The sequence below is a fragment of the Diabrotica undecimpunctata genome, chromosome 1 (assembly GCF_040954645.1).
Source record: "Diabrotica undecimpunctata isolate CICGRU chromosome 1, icDiaUnde3, whole genome shotgun sequence".
NCBI classification, from domain to species: Eukaryota; Metazoa; Arthropoda; class Insecta; order Coleoptera; family Chrysomelidae; genus Diabrotica; species Diabrotica undecimpunctata.
The window spans coordinates 136148251-136157193 of NC_092803.1; positions in this window are offsets into that span (position 1 = coordinate 136148251).

Consider the following 8943-nt stretch of genomic DNA (forward strand, 5'->3'; position numbering starts at 1 on the left):
GAATCTCCTTGTAAGAACCCATTTCTATTATCTCCATTTAAACTTCTTATCAAGAATACAGAATTATTAATTCTTACCTGATAGGTATCTAAAAAAACATATCCAAGACGTATCACATAATTGTTAGAATTTGAAATCAATATTCCATATATTATATAGAAGATTTATTGAAAGTTTTGAAGATTTCCTACTACACTTTGGATATTTTGTAAACTTACTCTGAGTCTTTTTTATATATAATTGAATGTATTTTATAATTATTAAAAGAATCTGACAAACTAGGTACTATGTGCATATTCTTCATTTTGGAATCCGATATTACTATTTTTGAATCAATAGCAAAAATATCTCTTGAAAAAGGTTAATTCATCCATTTGTTACTTATCAAGATTATGAAAATATTGAATCCCTAAACTAATTAAATGAAAATGTGTATGCACCTACTTTTATAATCATTTATGAACAACTATTTACAATATTTTCTCAGAATATAGAACATTGTCGGTTTACTTAAACTTAACCTTTTTAAAAATGTCTTTACCGTTACAAAAATTAAAATTGATATAAGGTTGAATGCTCGAATAAATTCATGCTTCATTCTCTCTTCTGATGCCAACCATAATGTAGCTTCGCCTATTTTTGAAAAATTTTAAACTGTTTGTCCTTGTGTAGTTTAGTGTAATGTACAATTTTATGTTTATGACATTCTGCGATTGTTGGATAGGCCAAAATTGAAGAAATGCCCCTGGAGATGCATAGGAAGCGAAAGTACTTGGGCAAGATTTAATTAATAAACTGTGCTCGATATCGGCCTTTTATTTGATCAAAAACAATTTAAAATGTTCAATTTTGCATCAAATATTATATTCTCACACTAAGTTTATAAATATTAAACATCATACTAATCATACTCTTCGATTTTAATAAATCTTTTAATGTCCATGTCTGTAACCTACACTCAACAACAATATTTAGGTTATATTTTTGATTTCTCGATAACCTACAACATAGTAACGAAGTATAATAAACACAATTTATTTTTCAGATAACTTTTTATTCAGTACTTTATTTGGGAAATAAATATTTTATGTTTTATATCTCAGATAATTTTAATTTATTTTACCTGTCAGTTTATGTTTCAGATTTCTTTCCTAAATGACGCTAGAATTTTAAATTAACATAAAACTTTAAAGTATTTTGTATTAAATCGTACCTTAAAAATATTAATATTATTTATTAATTATATTGAAATGGTTGAAATGTCAGTAGTTCAGATTTCTTTGTTCAGATGACGTTAGGATTTTAAATCTAAGCTAACATAAGGCTTTAAATTATTTTTTATTAAATTCTGCCTTAAAAATATAATTAAAATTAATTATTAATTATATTCATATGTAATTAATACATTATTATTAATTAAACGTATTGTTTTAAAAATAAAATATGATTGAAATGTCAAATAGTGGTATTTCAGATTACTTTGGTAGATGACGTCGTTATTTTACAGGACAAACGGTGTGACTTGTCATCATAACTTTTTATATAGATAGATAACTGTTAAATATGTTATGAATATCATTACGTTTAATACACTAAATAAAAATTTGTGCTAGTCAGTAATAACACGGATTATTATGCTCCTAGGTTAAATGCTACATACATAAGAAATAATACAAAATTTGTAGATCAACTTATGGACAACAGTACGTAAAAATAAACAAAATAAAAATAAATTGTTTTATTATTAAAACAAGAAAGAAACTCGTTAGACATATCATGTCTTAATCCGGACCTTTCTAGTAACCCACCGACTCCATGTGATTGGTGCGACTAATTCGAGCCATAAATATTGTCCGAGTCGAAATCATTAGCTTATAGACAAGAGAGCATCATTTAGAAAGAAATCGAAGTTATCTTTGGTTTTAACCTATAGGTATAATTCCCCGATTCTTCGACACCTTCCTTCTTAAGTAGGTTGTTTATTCGAGATAGTCTATGGTAATTTTATTAACATTTGAATAATTTCCTCATATAAGCTCAACAAATTAATGACCCGCCATTATCGGTATCGCTTCGAAATGTTAATGGCTTTATCAGCAAGTTTTGCTCAGATAAAGACGCACTTGCTTCTTCGAGATACTTATGGTATGAATGTTTTTAATAAAAATAAGTACCAGTGCTCTACTAGAAAAGAGAGTCTACTTTTATGATACGGCATTACGATTTTACGTCTTTTTTATGGTTATAGCTTTCTGAAGAGGCGTAAAACAAATTAGTTTATAATATAACGTAATGAGCGAGAGAGAAGAGAGAGGGTAAAGTAATAGTAGCAATGACGGAGAAATCAGGTAACGTCAATTCCATTTAAATAATCTCAAAACCCATTTATCGATAACTAGATATGACTTAGGCCTAAGATGAATACACTCGAGCTTCATGTCAAAAGCAAAGTATCTACCCATTAAGCAATACCTATTCCTTTCTTTCTATGGGATTCTAAGATATCGGACTGCCTTTTAATTTCTTGACTCTTTTTCTTTATTGATGTGGCAAATTTCCAAAAACAATCTTTTTTTTAACTATTTCCTTGCCTTAAGACCCTGACATTTGGGTAGACAAAACGATGGCGAGTTTTTAATAAAAAATAGGTGTGCGCAGTTGACCACCCTTTAAAAAGTTGGCACCATTTTGACTCATGATTTTGATTCACAATTTATTATATTGCTTGCTTTGCACATATCTTCCAGAGATTCTACCATTGAATATATTTATCGCCCGTTCACCATCTAAAATTCTTTTCTTTTCTAGATGAGTTTTTATTCTAAATATCCTTCCAGTATTAATACATATGGATATTTTGGGTTTTATGGTCAAATACTGGCCTTTAAGTAAAACTGTTTAAAGTTTATTAAGCTTTCGAGTGTATTTGCCCTTGTAAGGACACTGCCATAAAATTAACGGAATTACTTAACATTTGCTATTTTATTAGTTTTCTTCTCGTTTTTCTTTCATTCTACACTTATCACTTTGGTTTCCATGTCTCTTCTATTTTTTATATACATTTTAAGTTCCTTTGACAAAGGAAGTGCATATGCTTATGCAACAGAGTCTATCTTACTAATTAAGAGGGAAAAAACCAAACACAAATAAAAAAATTGATATAATTTGAACTTGGAATAATCCTTCTAATCTATGTAATTTTTTTGAGTATTTCTATATAGTTGTTGTTTCTTTCATTGATAGAAGATTACTGTATATATCACTGAGATTATCGATGTCTTCTCTTTTGTTTAATATCTATTGTTATGATTTAAGAAAAGAAAGAATTCATAACTTAAGACTGTTTCTAGAAATGTGTTTAATTAAAACTACAAGTTCTCATAAAAATTAGAGAGATTAGAGGAATTATCCAAGTTCAAATGAAATTAATTTTTTTTATTTGTGTTAGGTTTTGTCACTTCTTAATTAGTAAGATAAACTCTGTGGCTTGTTTATTAAGTGCAAACGAAACATTTTTACATAGTACTTCAAAATATGCGATGAAGGTTTGCATAAGCATAGGTACTTCCTCTGTCAAACTAACCTAAAATGTATATAAAAAATTTAAAGAGACATGGAAAATATAGTGATGTGTCTAGAATGAAAGAAAAAAGAAAAGCAGAGTAGTAAAATGTCGTCAAATGTTAAGTAATTCTGTTAATTTTCATCTTATTTAACGTCTCGACAATCTCATCTCTCGCTATCCCCGGTAGTACATTCTCATTTGGGATGCCACATCCTCTGTCTCTTCTCTGGTATTCTTTTATGATAAGATGAGATAATACTGAGACAAACAAAATGGGTTTTTTAAAATTATCACCTGAAACCACAGCGCAACACTCTCGAATCAGAGCAAAAAGCAGAAGGCAAAAGAATCGGCCTTTTGTAAGAAAATGAATAGGAAATAGAGAAAAATATACTAAGTGACTGACGCTGATATTCTAAAGTACATCAGATTAGTTTAATGCATAAAAACCTTGTTAGGACGTGGCTAGAGATGCTAAATATTATTATAAAACCTTACGTAATTTACAATCTACAATTATAACTTCTAAGTCTTGTTTAACTTGTAGTAAGGGGAGAATCACCACGCCAGTGGGTACCATTATTCCTTTTTGCCATTTCTTAAAATTATAATCTTCCATATCCTATTTATACTTTTTTAAACTCTAGATTGTTGAAATGTTGATATCAACTAAACAAAATTTAAATATTAGGGCTATATGTCATTTACAATAAGTAGGGGTTGGTACAATGTAAACTGTCAATTGTATTTACTTTTGGAACAAAATAAAGTCAGTCTTAACTGTATACTCCACTGGTTCGTTTCATTTAAAAGTTTTATCATACATAATATATTCAAGTCTATTTAGATAAGGCGAAAAGCTCCGGTTCGTTCGGAAAAATATTTCCATAAGTTTTTTTTTGCAAAATCACTTTTATGAAATATCACAAAATAAGATTCAAGAGGTCGCCCACACCAAAAGTTGTTCAAATTTTTTTAAACATTTTTTTTAACAAATGGTAACAATCAATTTTTCAGCGCGTAATTTTTTTTTTTGATTTTAATGGATCATTCTGAACAAAAGAAGTATCTTTTAGTTTTTCTGTAAACTTGATCGTTTTCGAAGTATAAATAATTAAAATCTGAATAAACGGAAAAATATGTATTTTGAAGGCTCATAAACACAACTAAAAAACATTATTTTTGAATTAATCAAGGACCTAAATTTAAGTTCAAACCTTGTTCTATCATTTCCTGGTAAGTATTTTAGGCCTATTTCATTATAAAACATTATTTTTTAATTATTAATGAAGCGCTTATTGAAGACAGTACTGGCAATCGGGCGACGGCGTATAAGAGAGACAAATAAGATCTAGGGCACAAATTTTTGCTGGTTTAAATTCTAATTGTACAAATGAGCGACCTTAGCGCTTCATTATCAGTTGAAAAACAATGATTTAATAGTTATTAATGCACCAAGGGTGTTATTAAGATAATTACGCCCGGTGAGCAACATAATCTAGCCAGAAGGAAATTTCTAAATCAGCACATATTAAATATGGCTTTTTACCAAATAGAAGTCACAGTAAATAATTGGAAGAGTCCATTTACGTGACGAGGAGTGACCGTTACACAATATGTAAACTTTATCAATTTTAAAATCATGAATGTGTTGCTTGTGTGAGTCCATTTCAAAAGGTAAAAGAAATAATAAATTAGACTTACTCACAATCAATTTAATTTAACTATCCAGACGACCGGTTTCGCTTTCTACAATATGCAAAGCATCTTCAGGTCTCGATACAAAGTTAAATAAATGCTGAAATAATAAACCCATATTAGGGTGTTGTCTAATAAAGATAAACAAAGATAGATGATATAAATTATATAAATTACAGTAATTATGCCAATATTACATGTCTGTGGTTTTTCAAAACGAATAAAATGTTTAAGCAGACAAGGTAAGACCCACAAATTGGTAAAATACTCTATTAAACTGTAATAAATTAATAAATGAACAAATAAATAAAACATTACTTACATTCCGGTACTCTATTAATTGATGGTTGAAAGAACATGGTTCAAACTATCCTGTATTGTTAATTGGAGAACTTAAGTCTGCTATTGTAATTGTTTGACAGTAAACGGGGAAGTTCTTGAGGAGACAGATTTTATCCAATGAAGTAGAGATAGGTGTAATGTAATTGTTTGTTTGATGAAAGTAATGTTCTATACCATTGAGTTATTTAAAAGCTATTTATATTTATTCTAGAGATATATTTATGAAATGTGTGTTATTTGAGATTATATTTATTGAGATTTTATTTTTTGAAGGTGACAGTTGTGATACAATGAATGAGATTAGATGTACAAATTGTGTGGGTGTGCAATTCTATCAACTTGTAATTATCAAATTTCTTTGATAAAGTTCTGTTGTAATATGTGGCAAATGGTTGTAAAGTGCAATATTTAAAGTTAAAAAATTAAAATTAAGGACACTTTAAGACACACAGAAAACACACAGAAAACACTTTCTTTCGTCCCGCCCTATTTAAGTTTTGTGTCAAAATTGAAGTATTTTATTAATCTTTGAAGGTAAGCTATTATTACCTATAGATTTATTTATAGTTTTTACACAAAACTACACTAATATTTTAACAAAAACACATTAAAATTACTATAAAGTTTTGGTTTATTTTGCAATCTAAACCATTTTAGACACAGATATTTTTCCATTGTTTCATAATTGAATACTACATGATTCTATTTGTAAGACACAAGGTAGAATCTATATAAAATATAGATGTATGTGTGTGAAGATGCTTTGGATTATAAAATAAACTTTTAATTGTTTATTTCATTGCTGCGTTCCTTTTATACAAATATGATATTTGTTCCAGTATTTCAAAAATGGACAGAAAAGCGACCAAAATATTAAAACTAGCTCTTGAAACTGAAAAAGAAAACCAATCTTCTCAGTCTAAAGTCATTGTACAGAAACTAGTAGATTATGACGAGTCACCTGCATGTTCTGTTTTTTCGGAAGAATCTGGTAATAATCCATTACAAGAGCAAAATGGAAATTATTTTTGAATGGTTACAAGAGTCACTCATAAAGAAACAGTAAATCAAGACAATTGTATTAGGGAAGATACACATCTGAAAGAAGAAATTGAATATGACCCCTCTGAGAATACTACTATGTGTGAAAGAACTAATATCGAAGTATCAAGTGACAATGATGATGAGCCATTTTCTAGTGACGATTCTATAATAGATAGAAACTACATGCCGTCTTCTGAAGAAGAGTCAATTTCTGAAGCAGAATAAAAAAACCAAAATGTATTATTGATTACAATAAAGCTAAAAAAGGTGTGGATATAAGTGATCAAATTTCCGCCTATTTTACGGTTTTGAGGAAATCAATAAAATGGTATCGAAAGCTTTGTTTCGAGTTGCATTTTGGAACGTGTGTTGTAAATGCATGGGTTGTTTTTTAGTTAGCCACGGGAAAAAAGTTGTCTATGATGCAATTTAGAAGGCAATTGGCTCGGTCATTAGTTACTACGGATACTAGAGATAAGATAAATAAAACACTTTCTTTCTTTCTTTCTCCCCTTCCTTTTACCCTAACAGGGTGTCGGATTTGGGCTAGCTATTTTAATTTCCATTCACCCACCTCTTCCATTCTTTTCTGTTTCCTGCCATTATTTTCAATTCCTCGAGTGATTTTTGTTTAAGTTTTCCCGCCTCTACTACTTGCTGTATCCATTTTTTTCTTGGTCTGCCTCTTTTTCTTTTTCCGATGTTTTTTGCTTCATAAATTTTTCTTGTTATTCTATTGGATTGCATCCTCATCAGATGCCCATACCAGTTCATTTGTCTCTTTGCTATTTTGTTCATTATCGGTTCCTGGTTGGCCATTCTTCTAATAGTCTCGTTGCTTAATCTATCCCATTTTGTCTTTCCAACTATCCTTCTTAGATGTCTCATCTCCATTGCGTTTATCCTGCTCTTATGTTTTTCCAGAATTGTCCAGTTTTCACTTGCATAGAGCACAGTCGGTATCACTATTGTGTTATATATTTTTATTCTTGTTTCTCGTGCAAGTTCTCTTTTTCCCATTATTGGGGCTAACGCATAATATAACTTGTTTGATTTCTTTGTTATTTCCCAGTCTATTTTTCCATCATTAGTTATTATACTTCCCAGGTATTCGTAAGTTGTTACTATTTCCAATTCTGAGTTTTTACATTTTATCTTTATTTGATTATCTTCATTATCTCCTTTGCCGCTGATTATCATTATCTTACTTTTTTCCTCGTTTATCTCCATTTTAAGTTCTTCTATTTGTTCTACCCATATATCCATTAGTTTCTGCATTTTATTCTCGGAATCTGCTATTAGTACTATGTCGTCTGCATACATTAAGGACTCTATTGTTACCGGTTGTAATCTGCAGTAACCTATTATTGTCTGTAGTTGATTAGTTCTGACTCTAGTGTTTCTTATTAATTCGTTCATTACTATTATGAATAGCAAAGGGCTGAGACTATCTCCTTGTTTAATACCTCTCTTCCAATTAAATGCTTCCGATCTTTCCCCTGTTATTTGTACCCTTCCTTTTACCTCTTTGTAAGTACTTTCTATAATTTTTATCAATGCATTAGGTACGTTAATTTTCCTCAAGCATTTCCCTATAATATGTCTTTCTATCGTGTCAAATGCTGCTCTTAGGTCTATGAATGCTAATACTAGTTTTTTCCCCGTATCTATGCTTCTTTCTATTAGGTTTCTAATGATATATATGTTGTCATTTGTCTGTCTTCCCGGTCTAAATGCCATTTGTTCTTCTCCCAATACCATTTCTACTTCTTGTCTCAGTCTCTTCTCTATTATTTTCGTATATATTTTAAAGCACACCGATGACAGACATATTGCCCTATAGTTGTCGCAGTTTACATGTTCTCCTTTTTTGTATATTGGCACGATGATATTGTTCTGCCAGTCTTTAGGGATTGTTTGTTTTTCCCACGCCTCTTTATATATTTTCCATAGCCAGTTTATTCCTTCTTCTCCCATGTATTTTACCATTTCCGGTTCAATTTCATCATCTCCACCTGCCTTGCCTATTTTTATATTTGATAATCCTTCTATTACTTCTTCTCTACTTATTTGCTCTGGCTCTGTGTTTTCTTCGCCTTCATTGATTATATTGTCTTCCTTTATCACTTCGGTATCAAATTTTTTCTCATAATATTCTTTCCATACCCTAGCTATTTGTTCTGGGCTTATTTGTATTTGGTTTGAAGTATCTCTTACTGCGTTTATTTCCTTTCGTTTTCCCTGCCTTATGTGTCGTATTGTCGTCCAAAAGTTTCTATTATTTGTTATATATT